Source organism: Amblyomma maculatum, chromosome 2, assembly GCF_055883805.1.
Source record: "Amblyomma maculatum isolate TAMU_Amacu chromosome 2, ASM5588380v1, whole genome shotgun sequence".
NCBI lineage: Eukaryota > Metazoa > Arthropoda > Arachnida > Ixodida > Ixodidae > Amblyomma > Amblyomma maculatum.
Genome location: NC_139345.1, coordinates 199,574,483 through 199,596,630, shown reverse-complemented (window position 1 = coordinate 199,596,630; position 22,148 = coordinate 199,574,483). Strand labels below are relative to the sequence as shown.

Sequence of the window (22,148 nt, the reverse complement as noted above, 5' to 3'; positions counted from 1 at the left end):
CGGCGGCTAATAGTCCAGTGATGACAGAATAGTCAGCTCCAGCATCTACTAAGGCAGTAACCGTGCGACCATCGATAGCCAGTTCAAGGTCACTTGCTTGTGTCCTTTCATTGCCCGTCGGCATTGCCGTCCGATCTTTGCACTGTCGTACAATGAGCTTGCAGTTGGAGCACAATATTTCCACTTGCCTGTGCGGCAGCGTCCGCTTGGAGTCTGGTCGTGTCGTCGTAGATGCTGTCGTCGTGAGTAGCGGCGGTGTCACTTTCAAATCTGGGCGTGTCGAGGGCATCTTGGTAAGCAGCGTCGTCGTAATAGCGACGTGGTCGTTACGCGTCGTTGGCGCTGGAGGATCTTCTTCAGTTCGCCGTGAAAAAAACCTCACCTCCAAGGGTTGCTACCTTTAGTCTCCCCTACGGGGGCTGGGGAATTTCCTCGCACACTGTCATTGCAGTTATGGCCTGGAAACGCACAGCGGACCTTGTACGGTCATGGGAACCTAAATCGATGGTTTGGTGGTGCAAAGTCACTGCTACGCAGATAGTTCTCGATTTCTCGCGACCGTTCACTGCGGTGGGGTCGTGGGGAATCGACTGCAAATCCACAGAGGCCGATTAGTCGGTACGGCCAGTGGTGTAGAATGTGGCCGGCTTCACCGCAGTGCAAAGTCCTCCAAGTGTTGAACTTCCTGGGGCTTGGAGGTTCTTCGTAGGCTTGGCGGGCGGGGGCCAAGGGGTGTCGTTCAGGAGCGGCTTCTTCGTGACGAGGGGGCTTGGCGGGTTTCCTCGGAACGCAGGACGGCGTAAAGCACCCGCATAGTTTATCGCAGTGGGCTCCTCTGCCACAGCAGTCAGAGCCATAGCCATTGGAGCCGTCTCTTGAGTCCTAGTGCCTACTGAAATTCTTGGACGACGCCGGCGAGCGATGCCACTTGCTTTTGCATGGGCGATGGTAGGAGCTGACGCCGTTCTTCACGGATGATATCGCAGATGAGTTATCGCCTGGCTATCTGCACTTGTAGTTGCAGCTTCGCATTGTTTTGCAGAAATCATTTGAAGTAGCCGATTGTATTGGCGCTTCCTGATGTCCAGGGTCTTTTCAATTTTTGCTGCTTCCTGGCAGCGATTCACCACAGTTATTGCCGGCTGGCGTAGACGACCTTCAAATAAGTGATCTTTCACACCACGCATGTTGCGATCGGCGCGGCAGAAGAAACGCTTATCTCTACAACGTAAGCCAATCAGACTCATTGGGCAGCCGAGTTCTTGACTGAAGGAGGGAATGGGCTCCTTGTTGTTTCATTACACTAGGGAAAACCTTCACAATTTCTGTCTTTATTGCGTTTCAATTTTTAAATAAGTCTTATGATTCTAAAATCATATTCGGGCTGATCCCTGGAGTGCAAAGTACACTTGCCTTAGCCTGGCTTCGTCGTTCTAAACGTTGAACGTTGCCATGCGTTCCTGCAGGTCGAGCCAGTCTTTCGCCGTGGTCGTCCTTGGAAGCAGGGGGCTCATGGGGTTGGACGAAAACAACCGATGTCGTAGACTTGGCCATTTCCAATGTTGACGCCTTCCGTGGTCGAGCGGGGTCCGGCAGCAGACCGTGTTCGTGTTTTAGCCCTTGAAGTCGGGGTCTGGTTCGGTGGTCTATTGGCATGTCCCCCAAGGAGACTGTTGCAGGGCTGTGGTATTGGCTTGAAGGGGTAAACCGGGACTCGAAAGGCAGAACTTCCGCCCAAAGTCATGTGGGGGGGACAATGCCGATGACATAAATGAAGAGTCTGAGAGTGCACTGAAGAAGCTCTTTATTAGGCTTACTTGCGTCCGCAAAACAACTAAGCGATTCGGTGGCGGCGATAGCAACAAACGTGCTCCCGGGTTGTCGAACTGAAAATGGCTGTCGCGCGCATCAACTCTCAATTTATAGGCGGGAAGAAACGTCTAGATAAAGCCGGAAACGGTGACTAGCATAACCTGGAACATTGTAGAGACGCACGAGAGTGGCTATAATCTTCGAGATACATCTCGATGCATCTCTAATAAATAGAAATTGATAAAGTTTCCTCTCAGGACAAGGGGATAAATAAACAAGCAATAGAGAATCGATTCGCGCGCTAGAGAAAAGTGTCAAGGCAGTATGTCAGCGGCTGTTTACAAAGAACAAAGGTTTGGATTGTTCGCGGCAATTCGTTTATGACTACATAGCTCTCAACGAATACTTGCAATCGTTTTAACCATGAATGAATGTATGAACAATGACTATTAGCTAGAGAAAACTGCTGCACCTATTATAACAAATATTATAATGGTTTTGAATTTCAGTATAACATAGAGATAAACTTAGCGTGGCCAGTTATTGATTATAAATACTTATTCATAACAGTTGCATAAAGACAAAAATGAACAATGCACAATGCACAATGGCAGTATATGCTCTGCAGTGCGTAAAATCCTGGCATTTAGACGCATCGCATTAATAATAAATCAAGAAAGAGAGAGAGAGACTCTTTAATGGAAAAACAGAGAATTTTGCCGGCGTTTAGATTTCGCTGGCATGCTACTCTGTGTGGGTAGGGGAATTCGGGAGGGAAAGATTGAAAAAAGAATGGTGAGGGAAATGATAGAATTTAAGGGGGAGATAAAACACGGCCATTAAATCAGTATTAAGGTGCTTCGTGGTGTAATGATATAAAATCAAATAATGAAATGCATGATCCGACAAATGTGCTTATAGAGTTCACAGCTTGCAAAATGCCTGAGGGAAACATGCGAGGTGAATTTAGAGTTTGTCAAGGAGTCCAATGTCTTTCAAATATGTAAATAAAAAGTTCCTCGCGAGTCTCTGTTGCGATCAAAATAATAGATCAATATCTATACAGGGATAAAGGCACTCCATATGCCGCATTTTTCAGTTAGCTATGCTCATACCTATGACAAAAATACCGGAATTCAAAATATTTCCATCCGTCTACCATGGTAGCTCACAATTATGGAGGTCGACTGCAGCACCCGAGGATGCGGGATGAAATCCCAGCCGCCGCGCCGCCTCTTTGTAGGCGACAAGCAAGGCGCCCGTGCGCTGTGACGTGTCAGTCCTCGGTAAAGACACCCAGGTGTTCTCACTTTCAAAGAACCCTCCACTATGCTGCCTCTCATTGCCTGAGCCGCTTTGAGACATAAACACCGTAAAGCAAGAGAACCAGTTGTTTCGATCAGCACTGCAGCAGCTGTCAGATAGAAATGTAAAAGCGCGCAATCCTCTCGGGAAACTGTTTTATCTTCCTCTAAGTTGAGAAATTACCGAAATCCAATTTACGCATCCCGGTCGGGCCATTAAAGCACCTTGCTCTGAAACCTCCTGATGAAAAATTAATAAACCGCTTCATTGATTCCTGAATATAGAATTTTACGGTTACACAACACGTCCTGATACAGCAACTCCTCTTAATGTACGCTAATGCGCAAATACAGGCTTTTAAAGCATTCCTTACGTCCCATCCATCCACTGTCGATAATGAAGGGCTCGAGGCCGACAAGCCTTGTGGTGTGGTTGCAGAAAAGGTCATCCCGAGAAACAGGCCACTTGAAAAAAGCAGTAGCCGACACATCTTTTCAAGAGGCTTCTGAAAAGTGTTGTGCACGTTAGCCTGCTATATATTCTTCCGGTCTCGCTTAATCAGAAGACTGAAAAGAATAAAATGGATAAACATTTTAGTGCGGCATTTACAGAGCTGCCAAGCATTTTCTGGGGAATTCCCTCACTATGCTGTTTGCACATTTCAGAATTCAGACGGATCTTTCAACGTGCTCGCACAATAAGCTACCTTCTAATGCTGTCTCGAGCTTGCGATATCTGACAGCGGCATAAACAAGTCGGTGATCATTTTAGCTGCTTCAGGCTTTCGTTAGTCCTCCTGCGACAGCTGCCGCTTTAGGCCTACGTCAGAATGAACGTCAGCTATATACGCATATAAAAGGATTTAAAAACCCATGACCTTTCGCAGAAAACACAGTTCGGTTTTCCATTAAACATGGTACAATGCGCCATTTCACATGAAACGTCTGCCACTTGCAAAGTGTGAAAGTCATGCAGACTACAATTAACTGCCCCAGTAACACAAACGGGGCTCTGAACTGCGGGCCCTTGTCGTCCCAGAGCGGGTTGTCCAAGTGGGCCAGAAGTGGGGAGTTTGCAGGATTTGCGACTCGGCATTGGTGGGGACTGACATAGGCTGTCCCTTGGGCTTCCCATGGGGGACAGTCACGGAACTCCTGGGGCTGCCACAGTAGTCAATCAGGGGTGCCCACAAAGAACCGACATGGGACCCAATAGGGCAGTTAGGGGGCAGCTTCGAGGGGACCCACAAGGTGCTGACAGGGGCTACCTGTGCAATGAGGGGTGCCTACCTAAAGCCGAAGTAATACCCCCGTGGTCCATCTCATGGGGATCTTCCGGAGCTTGCAGGGGCTGCCTGCGGAAATGAGAGCAGCCCATCAAAATCTAACATGACACCCTTGTGTGCCACCTCAAACGGACCTCCAGCAGGTCCTGTGGGGCCAGCCTGCACAAATGAATGTTGCCCACCCAAATTCAATGGAACACCCCAGTTGGCCAAATTTTCCCAGGCTGGCTGAAAACAATGGATTTTTTTTAGCACGGTCTTTCATAGCCAACCTACACAACAAAAAACAACGTAATGCCTTTAGTTCCTACAGAGCAGTCACACTGGCCAAAAAGCATAAGCATGCATAATTCGCAGATATTATGCAGCCCCGTTTGCACAGAATCATTCTGTGCTAAAAAGATTCATCTAGCAACTCAAAAGGTCACATAAATAGCCCCAGTTGACTAAATACCAGCTGTGCACAAGTCTCCAAACACACCATGGTACAGCATTGTATTTCCATTAGCACTTGCTGGCAACAATGCATATCAGTCTAAAAGCCAATTCTAGAATTAGGGAGCCTTTCACAAGTGGCCACATAGCAATACGATATAAAACAGTTACTATCTGCAGGATGAATGTTTAGTTTTCGACAAAATTTTGCACTTGATGCACAAATGGAATTGTGCAATTATATTAGATAATGTATACATAAACTGCATGCCCATTTGCAGCTAATGAGTCCTGCTTGTTAAGAGGAAGTAAAAAAAAAAAATTTCGGATGATATGCAGTACACCAAGTGAAGCACGTTTTGCCACAATTAGGTATGCTGGCTACAACTGCATGTTGGTTCAAAGATGAAATTATTTCAGCCAAAAACAGTTTATTAAATTAACTAACGAGCACCTACAAATATCCACATCAAAGTGGCCACATGCATGCCTTATGTGTTTTTCATTCAGTTTTGCACGAGAAGGAATAGTAATATCCAAGTTAGGGACCGGTGAGTGGACTTCTTGCCATGGCACCCTTAATAATAATAATAAAATGGTTATTTACACCCGATGTGTACATAGGATGAGGGAGCACAGCAGAAAACGTTGTCGTAATGACAACTGGACAAGGCCGCAGGCCCCCAAAACAAGGTACCAAATGTCTTCCAAGTCAGTAGTCCAATTTAGGGACTGGTGAGTGGTCTTCTTTCCGTGGCACACTTGTGGTCCCAAATGGCTTCCAAGGCTGTCGTTGAGTGATGGCACCCGCCACACTGTTCTGCACTGAACAGCAACTGCAAGTACAAATACAGAATCCACCGTTAGCATGGCTGTCACCACTCATTCTGATTCTTGATTATAGTTCTTCAAGGCAGGGAATGACAAATAAGGCCTACCAGGAAATGCTACAAGAATTTTTTGTGTGTTAGGACATGACGCAAAGAAATGCGCTGTGGCATGGACTTTAATATTAAGTGCAGATTCCTGAAAAAAGAAATAAATTTCACTAAAGGATCATTCCGAAAACTTCTCTTCACTGAATAAATGAATAATTGAAGCTGAGACGAGCTACAACTAATGACTAACATCAAACTAGCAGCCGGTATTTGTTTTCAATGCCAATAAACAACAAGGTTAGACAGAAACTGCAGCTATGTTCCGAATTATATTTCAGATGCAGTGCAGTACAACCTACAAGCATAATTCAAATAACGAAATGCTGGAGGGGTTCATCAGACTAAGCAAGATACATTATTTTTTGGGAGTACAACAATGTTTCTGCACGGAAAGAAAAATTGGAAACGCCCCGAAACAGTACTCACAAAAAAATTAACTCTAGTGATGTCATTTCAATGATATTTGTGTAACAGAGGCCTCCAAGCAATCAGGGATCCCTTCCAAGACTAGAAAAGCGGACAGACATCGATGGCCTCGATTTATCAAGTGCAGCTAGTGCCACCTGCACTGAGGCAATCTGACACGATACTGCAAAACGTTCTGCTGCATTTCTGTACAAGCCTTTATGGATGGTTTTACTGCAATAAAGGCCCCGTTTTTTCAGAACATTCAGTGTCAGCGTGAGCAAAAATTATGGTCATGTGTTCCGCAAGTGGTAGTAGGAGATAGGCTGGCAATCATTGACGAGTCGGCTGCATGGCTTAATGACACCGCATGATATGACAAAGCGAAGGGCAGCCAATCAATGTAGCTGATTTTAGGTGTGAGAGTGGGATTACTTCCAAGACCCTTGTTTCCATAGTCAGGCGTGCTGCACGCACATTGGTATGGCTTAGTAAAGCAGGGTTTCTGCATCAAACCAAAATCCCAAGCCACTAAGCTACCCGCTGGCCTCTCATACTTGCCTGCTTTAGCTGTTGGCAGGAAATGCACACATAGTCTTCACGTACACTTCAGAGCATGCATCAGCAGCCGGACCATCTTTCTTTTGGAAAATACTGCTTTGCATGCCAGCATCTTGTGTACTGCATGCGTTGTGAGCAGGGTTTGGAAATTTAATGAACCAAATAAGAGGTGATCCAACATGCATGCGGTACTCCTATGTTTTCAGCACATCTCGAAGCACATTTGCCTATCTACGTCGTAAACAGTGTAGACAACAAGTGCACATTAGTGACAAAAAGCAACTTCATCACACTTGTCGCTGGCACAACAAAGCAGGCAATTTGCAAGACTGAACTGAGAATGAAACCGCCAAACTTATCACCTGCCAAGCACAAACAGAAACAGATCATGAATGCTGTCGAGCTGTCTTAACCTGCTGTGCGCACTAGCTATACGCAGGATTCAGCACTGTTGTATGACAGCAGCCTTTGTCTCCATCACATATTCTGCACTGTTCTATTTGTGAGACTACCCTATTGGCTGCATTCCTCACATCTGAGCGGCAGCTGTCCATTGCGATGGCAAAATAGTGCTCTTCGAGAAGTTACATAAATTTGTGCGTCAGGGCTGCTTGCTGTGTGAATCTGCAACTGGTGGTGACATGGATACTTCGCTCTTATGCAATTTTCTGGTTTATAATAACATCATGGATAAAAAGTACAAGGGTTCAAAGCTGCTGAACCAAATATTGACAGAAAGCATTAGCTGCGGGTGACCGAGTGTTCTTCTTCTCTCTTTCGTCTTTCTCAGTCCACATTTAAAGCCCTGCTTTAACCAAGCCGTATGAACGTGCCCTAGCGGCCTTTAGGGGTAGCGTGAATGCCAGAGTCCTAGCAGGCTGATTTTGACATAGCCGTTCCATGTGAAACGAGAGACCCAAGTTGGCAGCTCCTGCCAGGCCATCTCTCACTTTTGTGTCCCGTGGGGTGGGACGTCACGTGCTGCGCCACGGCTGCGACCGCGCTACGCCGACCGCTTGAGTTGGTAGCTGAGTTCTCACCCTAGTATCAAGTGGGGTGTGACGTCACAGCGTCACGTGGGCAAAACGTGGCTACCGGCCGCACTACGCTGAAGGCTCGAAACCTAGACTAGTATTGGTTTTTCAATAAAAATATATTCGCTATCTCAAAATCACAGCTTCAGGGAAAAGTTCGTGCTGATCACATGAGAAGAAACACGACACAGGCGCACACTACCAACTATATTATGGATCTGAACACGCACTTCCTCTTCACCACTCATCCTCTTCTACACCCAAGTAGATCTTCACACACCTCTTCTTTGCCCAGGAGATAGTAGCACTTTCTTCCCGGCAAATCTCAAACATCGTCCAAGCATGGCAGACAAATTCTACTCTCAAGTACGTCTCCATACATCTTTTCTTTGCTCAGCTATTCCTGTTGGCATGGGCAGCTATTACCTGTGATAATAGCTGCTGGGAAACGAAGAGATGTGTGGAGATATACTTTAGTACTTTAGTGTAAAATTTGTGTCTGTCATGCTTGGACATGTTTGACCCATGTTTGACATGTGGTCCCATGTTTGACCAGGTTATAATTTTGTATCGCCACAAAGAAAAGTTGACGAGAGAAATAGTTGAAGCATATTTTATTTCAATGGACAATAAGTGTGTCAGCAAGACTACTCTGTCTCTTTCAAGCAAAAAGATTTATTTTCTTTTTTGAGTGACTTTTTGTGAGCAGGTGAAGTTTTTCAAGCGATTGCTTAGTTTTCGTCATATTTGTTTTTATCTGGGCCTTGGACTAAAGACTTAGGCTGAGTTGTTAGTCAGCGCTTGTACTGTGGCTTCCTTTTGTCTTGTCCTGTGTCGTCCTGTTCGCGCTTTTTAAATTAACAATCAAACCAATGTCCTCTAGCTCAGTAGCCGAGCGCCATAAAGCAGCTGAAGCATTCTCAAGCTCAAAGGTTAAGGTCACAAGGTTAGTAAAGAAAACAATTCGGGCTACTAATGACATTCTACGCTTATCCTTGCTGTGTGGACCACTCCTAACAGTCGTGCAGAAATTAATGTCGGTAGGAAATCTCATGGCCTGCCGCAGCCCCTGCTACACATTTGCATGCCACAAAGCATGGCACATGAAAAATAAAAGTTATAGAGGAAATGTTACAAGGAATACACAATAAATTTGGCTGCTACAGTGTGCTGCTGCACTTGCAGAAAAAAAATGTAATTTAAATTTATCTTTGTTTCTACATTGTTGCGCTTGTTTGCTTGTAAGCGCAGGGTTTCTAAGAAAGCTAATGAGACTCCAACAATTATGGCCGGTGCGCTCATCTGTGGCACATTCCTGCAGGTGAGCAGGCTTGGCACAGAGTGGTATAGGGCTGAGCAAGCTGTAGAAGATAATACTTTCTCTGCCATTCGCATAGTTTAAGTTCTTCTGGAGCACTCTTGCGCTTGCCATCGCCAACCTATACTGGCTATTGTAATGTCATGTAACTGCCAAACATTATTTACAATTCTGCGACTGTGTTCTTCTAATGTGCATGCATATATATATTGAGTTCTAAGCTGTAATGTCAACACATGCAATCAGAGAAGCCACACTAAAGCCCACATCGAAAACAGAATTCCAATTATGAAGATCTGCTTCATATTCATGTGCAAACTGATGCTTAGATGCCACCATTGCTCGCGTTGGCAATGAAAGCAAAAGCAAAGCAAGGGTGTGTTTTATGCTGATATGAATTACTGCAGACTCCATTTTTCAAAAGGGACGAGCCGGAAATGCTCTTTAAACTGCAACTCTGACCACAAAGTAACTGATCTTGTTCTTGCCATGTCAGTGGAAAGCACTCAAAGCTAAAAAAGTAGTTCCAAGAGTCCTAATCAGTGCTCTTTACACAGTACAATGCGCCATTATTCGAATGGTCCACACTGTCCGAGTAGAGCATAAGCCTGCAAAGAAAGCCACATTGCTTATAATAAGTCAACATTAATCTGCGCCCTGACCTGTGGGCCCATTTACATAGAGCTGGAGGCTCCTCTGCAGCTCTGTGGCACAGTCAGCAGGGAGGGCACAGGCTTCTTCATGGTAGTGAACATGTGAATATATGAAACATTTGAATATATGCCCAATACTATGTTGAGGTGAACTACAGTAACGGCTAACCGTTTATACAACATGACCATATGCATGCAGTTCAGGTTCAGCTGTGGCTGTAACTGCCTTTTATGGTGCTGTGGCAACAGCCAGTTGTTATGCAATACGTAGCTCCCTTCTGAGCTCTACAGAAAACAACTAACAAAGCTACAGGGTATACAATCGTTCAAGTATCACTTATGTACAAGTGCCACTAAACCAAATTGAAAGAAAATGCCAGTTCAGGTTTAGGCTGGCGTTACATGATAGCAAATATGTTTAATAGCTTTAAAATATAAGCCCAAAAATTGCACAAAAGCAACGCACCCTCGGTGTATTCCCATAACTGTAACCAGGCGAGAAAATATGACAGCTGTCAAGGAAAGCTATTTTGCCACCTCAGTGGGCAACTACCAAATAAATATCAAGACAGCACAGCAGCAACGGTAGCCAAGAATGAAGTGCCATATTTACAAGCGCCAGACAGACATTGGAGAGAAAGGCTCGTTTTAAACACACGTACTAAACCTGTATGTGGGTATTTCATACAGCAACGTAATTAAATTGAAGTTCTCGGTGGCATTTGTGCCGTGTTCTGTTTGCTAGTTTGCCAGTAAAGCAGTTCCACTGTCAATCCACCCCCTCAAACAGATGATTCGTGCTGGCTGCAGACGAAGAAATTGTAAAACACTCATTTTTATATATTTTTTTATCAATAGGTGCGCATGAAGGCACACGGATGCATGGATGTTTTCAACACACTAGAGGAGCGTGTGCGCTTCTCAATAATTTTTCGCTGTAGAAAAGTGAATACATTTTAGACGTGCTGATAATTATACGAAACGTACTATACAGGCGTAGGCATCACAAGTTGTTTAGCTTGCTGACAGAAAATTTCTCGCCACAGGCCCTCAGCCACCAATACAAGATGTGCCGGCATGCAGGGTATGATTTTCCACCAGAAAACCTGTGTTCGTAAAGATTATGCATGCATGCCTTTGCAGATGGCTATAGCCAAAAAGCGGCAGACTATAGTAGAGCAGAACATATTGATTCATTTTCACTTACACAATATGGGGAGCACTTAAAAGTAGAAAATTATATTGACAGAAGAGCCAATCGCAAGGTTTGCCCGCAATCCTACTCACTACACAGGGCAGTTAGTGAACAATTCAAGTGAAACAAAAACCACATGGTCACATGGCAGAGTAAACTTCAAGCAACTAAACCATTCCAGAGTGATTTTTGATGAGCAATGCACATTCATTTTTCATTCAGATGGGGTGTTAGTGTAATACCTTGAGTGCATCTACTGCGCGAGTCTCTTCAAAAACCATTTGAAGTTTCCAAGCTCCCTTTACAACAGCACGCACGCATACACCAAAGGCCACACACTGCCATCATCATCACTGAATGTGTCCGTGTGCAAGCGTGATCAGCAGTTTTCTCCCTAGCCTGTGGCAAAGCTAAATACCTTTATATAGGTTTGAACTTAGAATGACTATTTACACAGCGCTCGAGTGCTGCCATGAGAGATAGATGCATGAGTATAATGGTGAAACAGCCATCAGCATTTAAGTAGAGGGTGAGACGGGAAGTAGAGGCTGGGGCCGGGAAGATAGCAGGCTCGATTATTCATGTGACAGGTGAACTAGTCTCAATTTGGATCTACGTTGCTGCTCTTTGAAAATCGCTCCTATATTTTTCAGGATGTTTTGCAGGACAACAAAGGGACAATAAACATGTGTTTTATCACTGAGCTGCAAAACAACTTGAACAAATACCATAAACCAAAACGCCCTGCTTAAACTTTTTCTACGGCGCCTCCATCGATCGAACTGCAGCAACGTCACAGAAACGACCTAACCGCAGCGCATTTTTCACAAGCGCTCATAATGTGGAAAGGTTTCAGAACAGTTGTTTACAATTTCCTAGCAATGCAGACAGCTTTCCAATCAGCCAAAATGCAGATAGTGTCCTCAGGTTAAAATCTATTTCTCTAGTTTAGCCTGATATTTCCCCTGCAAGTCTCTAAAGCAGTATTTACACAGACGGCGGAATCCCTCTTTAAGCGAAGGCAGGTGGACAGTATTTAGGCTGCGCGACGTCGCAGCTGCCGTCTCTGGGCAGGACATCTCGGTCAGCTGGCATATTAGCTCCTAGAGTCCCCGAAAGAGAAACAAAATGGGCAGCAGTGCCTGAGCAGATATCTAACCCACCCCGGTCCTTTGTACTGTACCATTCTTTTGTGCGCCTCTTCTCTTTCAGACTAGTGTACTTTATTTTGCGTTTTTTGTTTGCTCCTGTGTACTTTGCTGTTCTTGTCCTGCTGCGTACGGCTGCAAATAGCGGCATCACTCTCGGCAACTCTCCATTGCCCGTGCGAATGTGTGGTTTGAGAGCAGGGGCGAGTTTGCCTGCTGGCAGGTGACGCCGAGCACCTTTTCACATCCACCCTCGCCGCAAGTTAAAGCTCAGCTACTTTGGTCATCTGATGAGAAGAGAGGAGTCGCTGGAGAAAGATTTGATGTTGGGAAAGGTTGAGGGTCGGCGCAAAAGGGGTAGGCAGCGAACGCGGTGGTTAGATGGCATCCTCGAGGCACTGCAGATGAAGTTATGTGATGTTAGGAAGATAGTGAGAGACCGGAAAGCGTGGCGTGACATGGTCCATAGGGTCACGAAGAGTCGGACACGACTGAACTGAACTCCTACCGGTTAAGTTTTAAAGGTGTAATGATGACACAGTGAGCCGTATAAGCTAGTGATACTCCCAGCCATTAGTGACCTGCCACAGTGAAAAAAATGTTAGGACCCAAGATTACTGCACTCAAAGACTCAGGATCAAATCCTGGCTATGGCAGGCACTTTTCTATGACAGCAAATTAGAAGCAAATATAAAAATGAAGAGCACAAGATACATAGTGCTAGACTGAACATGTATGTGATAAACGAACATCAATCGTGCTCCCTACAATTACACTCCAAAGGCTCACCACTTAGGCGCTGACACCTTCACTTTTCTTTCTAGGTGTTCTGCACAGCACCAAGGCTCCTGGGGCCGTATTACAGACGGCTCACACTCACAATCACACTCACAATCTTCCTATTGGCCAGCGGCAACACGGCGGGTGGGGCCGTCCTTTACATCATCGACGTCTGCTGTTTACGTCATGAACACACTTGAAGTGATGACGTTGGCTACGGGCCAATTGTGAGCGGGGGTTGTGAGCGACGCGAGCCGCTCACAACTTGTTTTTAGCGATCACAAAGGGAAAATGGCGGCATCTATGCGGCGGCCGGCGTTCTCGTGAGGCGGTAACGGCGACGCCCCGACGCGATCATCGGCGAAGGACGGTGTACGAAGACTGTTTGACGTGCCCGGCGAGATGTTTCGACGCTTGTTGCTACTCGAGAAGGATATAGTACAGTGACTGTGCGACGCGATGAACTGAGATAGGTGTGTGCGGCCGAGTGCGCTGTGTGTGCGGCGGCAGACAATCTGTGCACTGCGCTTTTTCCGAACTGCTAGTGGCTTCCAAGCCGCTACTGGCAACGAGGCGAACATCGGCTTCGCGCAGCCAACAGTTCGAAGGCGTTTGCGGCGGCGTGCAGCTAGGGCGGCGGAGAAGAAAGGCTTCCTTCGTCACGGCAGCATACCCGGCGTCGTCGGGTTTGTCGACGGCACATCGGTCGTCTACGAGTAGCCTTGTGATGTCCCTGTTTCAGATATGAGATGCCAACATGATTTTGGCCATGAACCTCCCTACGTGGGATCTTGGCATGATGCTTTCTTCTGGTGACACTCTCGGCTGCACACAGACATGACACAGGTCGAGGCCGGCCTGCTGCGAGTCGTCGAATTCACGACACTGAGCCGCGCTGCTGTTTGCAAGATAAGTTAACGGTAGGCTCCACATGCCTCACATGTATTACCGTTTTGGGGCTTTTATAATAGCTGGAACATAAGACACTAGTACATTGTTGAAATGCCTACGTAAGAAACGAAGATGGGGATGTGTGTATTTGATGCCTGTATTGAGAAGGAATGGAGCATCATTTATACCAATATGAAGTGCAAGGCTGTCCTTACAGCAGTGTTGCTGAAACGTTCAATCATTCATTGTCTGCACGCCCATGAATGTCATCGTCAGCAAAACCTGGCAATGAGCTACTTGATGCGACTCTTCCATTGTGTCAGTAAGGCTGTTAGTTTATGAGGCTGTTGAGGTCGACAACGACGTGATGAAGAATGTGCTTAACAGCGTGCCATTTTCGGTTATGCTGGTGAGAGGGGCACCTGTTGGAGACATGGCTGCCAGTGCCATGGAATCCCGGTCCGGACTCTCCATAACGGTTATAGAACAAGGCATACACCTCCACAAGGTTAATGGTGGATAACTGCATCGACGTGCTGTAGACCCGCTTCCAGTGCTTGCAAAAATACTAGACGTTCCTCTACCAGCCAGAACGTGTAGCATGTGCCTTGTTGCATAACTTCGTTGGACGTCTTCCTGCCTGCCTGCAGACGAGGAGGGTGCTGCTGGCTTGGACAAGAAAGGGTCACATCTGTGCACTGGCTACTTGGAAGTGGGATCACTATTGCCATGCATACCCCTAGTGAAAAGCCATACAGAATCATGTTGTGAGCCTGTTCCACAGAACCTACCACCAGAGGCTGGCACAGCTGCCCATGGTGCGGCAACCGCTTTGGCTTCAATCACAGCACAGCAATCGGCCGTGATATACCACACGTAGCTGACCAACTCATCACAGGCAGCCAAGTGCAGCGTCTTCTCGTTTCATGTCTGTGCCAGAAACTTGCTGTGATAAGGTTGCATCTTCTCGAACCATGCGTTAAAACACCTCATCTGTCAAGTCAAATTTGTCTTTGTACACCCCCCTTCACTGTTGCTTACAACCGTGTATGTTGGTGTTTGTGTGTGTGTGTGCATGTGTTTGAGTACATAATTAAAGTGTTTCACAACGAGGCAGCAATTGTGATGCCTATCGGAATGGCAAGGCCTCACAGAAGTTTTTTTAGAAGCACGTGTATCCACTGTGCACCTTTATTTTCCGGCAGCATTTCACACACTTGAATATGCAGCAGCGAAACCAACTTCCTGCAATAGCATCGGCAGTTATTTGACGTGCTGCACAATTGTGCTACACAGAGAGGACACACAAGAATAATTTTTAGAGCCTGTAAGCTGGCACAGTACTCATCGCAGGTCTGATATACTTCAGAAGCAAGAAATGAAAGTATTGTGCATAAACCTGCGACACAGAGGCAAAACACAAAAGATTAGTTGCTTAATGATTACAGGCTTGCATAGTAGTTGTCATAGGTTTGGCACATTTCAGAAGCAGGAAGCAAAGTATGGCACTTAGCAGTGCAGAAACATGACACAAGTAGTGCTATGTACACTGTTTGCATAAGGTAGTCTCCATTAGTGAACCTTCCAGGACTAAAGGCCTGCATATACTGTTAGGACGCATAGAAAGCATTTGCTTAATGCTAAACAGTGTAAAGCTGACAAATTGAATGCATAATATTGCGAGTTTTAGTGCTCACAGTGATTGTAGCGTACGCAGAAAATCCCATAGGTATATAAACTGGTGCAAAAACATCACATATGCATCAAGCAAATGGTGTGTGGGCAGAAGGTATCGCTCAAAAACAAAGCAACTCAGTCATGAGAACAAAGAAAAAATACAGAGCACACTACAATGAAAGCTACATGGAAAGCCCTGTCACGGTGGCACTGCAGTGAATGAAGGCTTCGGGTTCAGTCACGGCAGGGGTGGAAGCATTCCCATGATCATGTTCTTTCCTAAACTATCCAGCTACATACAAACAGATGATCATGCAAGGACAGAGCTTCATTTTGGCCTACACTACATGCTTCACAGTCGTTTTGTATTTCCTAAAGAGAAACAAATAGAACCACGGAGCCTGCACGTTGCGCTTTCAGCACTTTTCTCATCGATACTAGTAGGCGCCGACCGAAAACACCTTCGCAAGTTGTCTTTGTCCATTTCCGTGTCAAGCGCTCCATGCAATTTTATCGCTGCAGGCCTTGAACTTCGACTGCATTCTATTAGATTTTCAGCATGCTCACGGCACTTGCACGGTACTTCGATTACCGACGATGCCAAAAAAAGCAGCACCTTCTCGGGGAATCAGCTGTTTGCTTGCAGGCCGCCATGTGCACGCCATGACGCCGCCGGCGCACCCTCGCGGCAACAAAAGTTACCTAATAGCAAGTATAACTACAAAACTAAGAGCGCTTCAACTTGAGCTCAATGTTAATCAATACTAAAAATAGTATCTTGCCAAAATAAACCTTTGTTTGTTTTATTTATTGCGTATTAGTCGCGTCATGTTAGAAAATGTTAGGAGACGGTCCCTGCTCAATTTTGTGCCACACTGTGGCATCAACGTTTGCCGAGGATTCGGGTCTACTAGGGCGGAGCCACGCTAAATGTCGCTGGTAATTGGACGATTTCGTACTTCGTCACGATTGACGTCTCAAGGCTGCGTCACAGCTTCGTAATTTTGACGTCACGCTCACAAACTTGTGAGCGGAGTCCGTAATTCGGCCCCCGGGCGCCCACATCCAAAACGCACTGGCTTTTGAACACCACCTAGCTTTCACTGCTGCTCTGTATTCTTCCACTGCGAAAAAAAAAACATACCCAAGAGGCACCCATTTCACTCCTTTGAGGAAAGCATGTTGCCGGGCTAGTTGGTGATCTATTAAGTAAACAATTTACTGCAAAAATAGAACACAAAGGACTAAGAAGAACACATAAGACATTTGACAAGTGCTAACTACCAACTCTTTATTTAAGCCGAAGTACACAGCTTATACATGAAAAAAATCGAGCATGCGCAAAAGGGGACAGATAAAACAGTAGTAGTCAATGCAAAAACATGTCTAGAAAGGTACCGTCTTTGCCAAAAGTAATTGAGCAGCCCAACCAGTCGGCGGAGCAAGCGCAGGGCCGAGCTGCGGCGTGGCGGTCGCCGTCGGGGGACGCGGCTCGCCGGCTGCGAGCGTAAGCGTGCTGACGTAAGGCTCCCATAGAGAAAGGGATTGGGTAAAGAGCGGACACTCGGCAACACCTGGCCCCAGGAAATGACGCATGACTGATAGCGTAAGTTCAGCTCCTCCAAATAGATTGCGCCACCAGCATTTGTTGCGCCGCGCGCGTGGTTGCTGCCGGCGCAGACAAGGGCGCAGACCGAAGCAGACTGCGGAAGGGCGAAGCCGTCTACGCAGGCTGCGTGTTCGTGAGGTCTCAATGCGGCTTCCTTGGCCTTCGAAACGGAACTACTGCAGTTTGTCAGGACGGCAAGGTGAAGAACGTTATTTTGGTTTAAAACGTTGCATTTTGAGCAGTTTATGCTGACTGCGCCGGCCGGTTTCTTGAATTGCGCAGCACGTGAACAGGCGGCGGTGCGCACGTCATGGGTCGGCCAGTTCGTGACACCCCGGCAGCTTCCAGCAAAGGCAAGGTGAGATATTTTTTCTGTTTGCAAACTACGCTGCATTTCAAGCAGTTTAGCTGAGCACTCTGGCAGGCGCGGTTGTGAAGTGTGAAGAAAAGGCCTATATGTGCTCAGTAATGGCGCAACAAGGGCTCGCCGGTTACTGCGCAGTTAGATAAGAGCGAAACCACGTCGGGTGTTCTTTGCTTGGTTTGCCTAGCGGTTACCTTTGCGTGGTTTCTCGTTGCGTTTTACGTGTTGGAGTGTTTTTTATCGCCTTCACCAGTGCGCAATCTCTTTAAGGTGGTGTGTTGGCCGGGTGAAATCTGAACATCGAGAGTAGGCTGTGTTAAAGACGCGCGTTTTCGCGTGGTATGTACGGGACCGTTATTGTTAACACAGCTGGAAAACAAAGGTACCGCACAAAATCTGGAGAACCAGAAACAGGTGTGTCGAGCGAGGATCGTCATCTGCAACGAAAAGCCCGCGGTGAATGCGCTTAAAAAAAGGCAATAGAAAAGGAAACGCCGAGGTGCTTCTAAACACCTTGATACTAAAGAAGTACGCAACAAATTAGTAAGAAAGAAAGCCATCAACGAATTAGCGGTGAAGGGGAGGGCAGAAGAGTTCAGGATCTCGCTACAGAATAGATATTAAGCTCTAAACGAGAATGGCGACATTACCCTAGAAGCAATGAACAATAATTTCAGAGATATCATTACTGAATGTGCGGTAGAAGAAGGCGGTAGGATAGAGAGGATACCGGTAAGCTAAGGAGACGAAAGATTTGATTAAGAAACGCCTGAGTATGAAATCTTGCAATCCAACAGACCAGATTGAATTGGCCGAGATATCAAAGCTTATCAATAAGCGCGAGGTGGCCGATATAAGGAAGTCTAAGATGGAGGAAATTGAGCATGCTGTAAAGAACGGGGGAAGCCTTAAAGCGGTAAAGAAGAATTGGGCATATGCATAAACCAGATGTATGAGATAAGGGACAAGGAGGGCAACGTCATCACGAATATGGACAATATAGTCAAAGTAGCCGAGGAGCTTTATAGAGATCTCTACAGTAGCCAAAGTAGTCAGGACCATAAGGAGATTGACGGTAGGGAAAAACAGTCAGACGTTCCACCAGTTACGAAGGACGAGGTCAAGAAAGCATAAAAACCTATGAAAAGGAGGAAATCAGCTGGAGAGGATCAGATAACTACTAATTTGCTTGAGGACGGAGGGGATATCGTGTTAGAAAATCAGGCCACCCTGTATACGCAGTGCCTGGTGTCATCGACGGTACCGAAACCATGGAAAAATGCAAACATTATCCTCATTCATAAGAAAAGGGACTCTAAGGACCTTAAAAATTACAGACCAATCAGCTTACTATCTGTTACGTATAAGGTATTTACTAAGGTAATCGCTAATAGAATCAGGACAACCTTAGACTGCAATCAAGCAAAGGATCAAGCAGGTTTTCGGAAACGGTACTCTACTGTCAATCATATCCATACCATCAATCAGGTGATAGAAAAATGCTCGGAATATAACCAGCCCTTATACATAGCATGCATTGATTACGAAAAAAGCATTTGACTCAGTTGAAACCTCGGCGGTGATGCAAGCATTGCGAAATCAGGGGTTAGACGAGCCGTACGTGAAAGTGCTGGAAGATATATACAGTGGATGCACAGCAACAATAGTTCTGCATAAAGAAAGTAACGAAATTCCCATAAAGAAAGTAACAAAATTCCCATAAAGAAAGGTGTTAGGCAAGGACACACGATCTCCCCAGTACTATTCACAGCTTGCTTAGAGGAAGTATTCAGAGACCTGGAATGGGAGCAGTTAGGGATAAGAGTAGATGGAGAATACCTCAGTAATCTGCAATTTGCTGATGACATTGCCTTACTAAGCAACTCGGGGGATGAACTGCAAATAATGATTGGTGACCTAGACAGGAAACGTAGAAAGGTAGGCTTGAAAATCAATATGCAGAAGACTAATTGGTAATGGTCAACAGCCTCGAAAAGGAACAGCAGTTTACATTAGGTAGCCAGCTACTGGAAGTAGTAGGCGAATATGTCTACTTAGGACAGGTAGTAACCGCAGATCCGGACCATGAAAAGGAAATAACAAGAAGAATAAGATTGGGATGGAGCGCATTTGGCAAGCACTCGCAGATTATGACTATCAGCTTACCGGTATCGCTAAAGAGGAAAGTATATAACAGTTGCATCTTACCTGTACTGACCTATGGCGCTGAAACGTGGAGCCTAACCAAGAGAGTTCTACTTAAGTTGAGGACAACTCAGAAGGATATGCAACGAAAAATGATAGGGGTAACATTAAGAGATAGGAAGCGTGCAGAGTGGGTCAAAGAATAACTCAGGTTACCGACATACTAGTGGAAATTACGAAGAAATGGGCATGGGCAGGACATGTAGTGCGAAGAGAGGATAACCGATGGTCACTTAGGGTAAGAAACTGGATTCCAATGGAAGGAAAGCGTAGCAGGGGGCGGCAGAAAGGTAGGTGGGCAGATGAGGTTAAGAAGTTCGCAGAGGTCAAGTGGATGCAGCTAGCACTGAACCGGGTTAAGTGGAGAAATATGGGAGAGGCCTTCGCCCTTTAGTGGGTATAGTCAAGCTGATGGGGATGATGACTAAAGAAGTGGCGCGCCGATAATTCTGTCCTCTCCGTTTCTGAAAACATGCATTTCACCCACGCATTCATTTTCAGTGCTCCTAACGCGCATTGTGGTATCCCCTGTGTTGTTGCCGCCAGTTATCAAGTATTTTCATGGAATGAAACGCGTAGTCGGCTTTCAATGCAGCTTTTAAAACCGAAGACTAACATCGGGAAATGGAGCAAAGCTTGGAAATTACTGGTAGGAATCTTGGCCGTGTAGCTTGAGCTGTGTATTTTATGTGGGTATGCACTCGAGGTTCCATAAATCATTGACTAATATTCGTAACTTTATTCCTTTACAGATTTCTCGTGTTTAACCTGTCTACACAGTGTTAGTAAAATGTGTATCACGATGACATATATTTCTACTGTAAATTTTGCAGCGGATGCCAGGATTCGGCAGTCTCTGCTGTGTGTCCTGGTGAGACAATTGCATCATACGTGCAAGAGGTCCGGGCCAATATCCCGCATTCCACGAGTCGATAGATTTGAGCTTTCACTTTCGGCTAGCCATTTCACGTGATTTAATGTGCAAATATTTCTACAACGATATAATTGTTATTTAACATAAAAAATATGTCAATAGGCATGAAATAAATGTGCCCCCCCCAATTTTTTCCTCAAATAAAAATCTCAGTACATATTTTCACATTCCAACAAACTGACCATCTGAGAATATTGCAAGCTAAGCTTGATTGGTTTCTATTTACCGTCGCAAACAGACCCAGGCTATAAAGACGCAAATAATAGAGGAATAAATATTACATTTACAGTGTTGAGCATTCTGGTTATGTTTTTAACGAGTGCTAGTTACATTGTCATTGCAAAATGAATTCCAGGCACTTTGTAACACGAGTAAATGTTTCCCAGCTTATTTTGGGCTTACATAATGTTTCTGATTAGGAACCCTTCAAACTATCTGAAAAAGGTTATGCAGAGGATGAAAGACGTAACCGTCTGCTGGAATTTGCTGCCAATGTCGTATTCAAAAACACATGATTGTATGGGGAAGGGTTCGCATTTAAGCTAAAAGCAATGTGTCTGTGGAATAATACCTAAGACTACTTGAAGTATATTTGTTTGAAATCTGTGTTTAAAATAAAATACAGGGTATTGTGAGGGAGCCGCGAATATATTTTGAGCATAGTGTATGTATTTTCTTGTGTATCATTTTCCATACTATGTATATCTGCATGTTGTGCTACATTTGTCTACCTATGTATTGTTTCTTGTCTTGTGTATTCTTTTTTTTTTACTTTTTTATAATGTACACGTGGGCTGATGTATCCTAAGTTTTGTCTCTCTTCCTGGTTGCTTTCGTGCAGCAAACTGTGACAGAATTGTTTCTTTTTTGTTGTTGTATGAAGCAAAATAAATGTTCATTTCACGGAGCTCCTGGCATCGTTCTTGCAATACTGCTGTTTGGCAAAGGCTTTGACGCAGCTGCGTTGATGGTCAGTCAGCAGTAATTGTGACATTTTATATTTCATTGTTGAAAATAAGTAGAGCAATAATACTACACAGTACAGAATAGAAATGTACCAACAGGGCGCGGCAGTAGGCAAGCGCTTGCTAGCATTCAAACTGCGCGCCTTTAACGAAAGGGAATGTGCGTCAAGCTTCAGCCGCTTGGTGCGCTACAGTCAATTGAGCCGCTGTTCAAGAATTTAGGAAATAGAATGATGGTTTAGTTAACCAATCCAAATCAATAATTAAGATATAGGGAGAAAAATGAGCATGATAGCTACTGCTACCACCCCGTTTCAAAGGGGACGCTCCTATATTCCATCCATCCATCAGCTGGACCCTATGGAAGTGTCCGCTCTTTACCCTATCCCTTTCTCTATGAGGCTGCTCCCTCGCTATCGTTTTTTGGGATGATAAAATGTGAGCGGGTACTTTTGCGGCGTCCAATTTTGTTCCTTTAGAACGCTGTGCTAGTCATGAAGGGCGCTGTGCACAGCAGAACACACTCAACGCTGATTTTTGGCTCTCATCGTGAATCTGTGCTCTTCGTTAGAAGGCCTTGCATGTTCAATCCCAAAACACATCTCTCGTGAATGAAGTGATTCGAAAAGTGGTT

The 22,148-nt window shown here is 45.4% G+C and overlaps 1 long non-coding RNA gene across 1 annotated transcript; it reads left to right on the top strand.

The window, feature by feature from the left end:
- The first annotated feature begins 17,079 nt into the window (after positions 1 to 17,079).
- LOC146200915 (uncharacterized) lies at positions 17,080 to 21,456 on the top strand. Its single transcript, XR_014705280.1, has 3 exons — positions 17,080 to 17,245; positions 17,329 to 17,404; positions 20,449 to 21,456. It is a non-coding gene; the product is annotated as an uncharacterized LOC146200915 (long non-coding RNA).
- Positions 21,457 to 22,148: the final 692 nt, after the last annotated feature.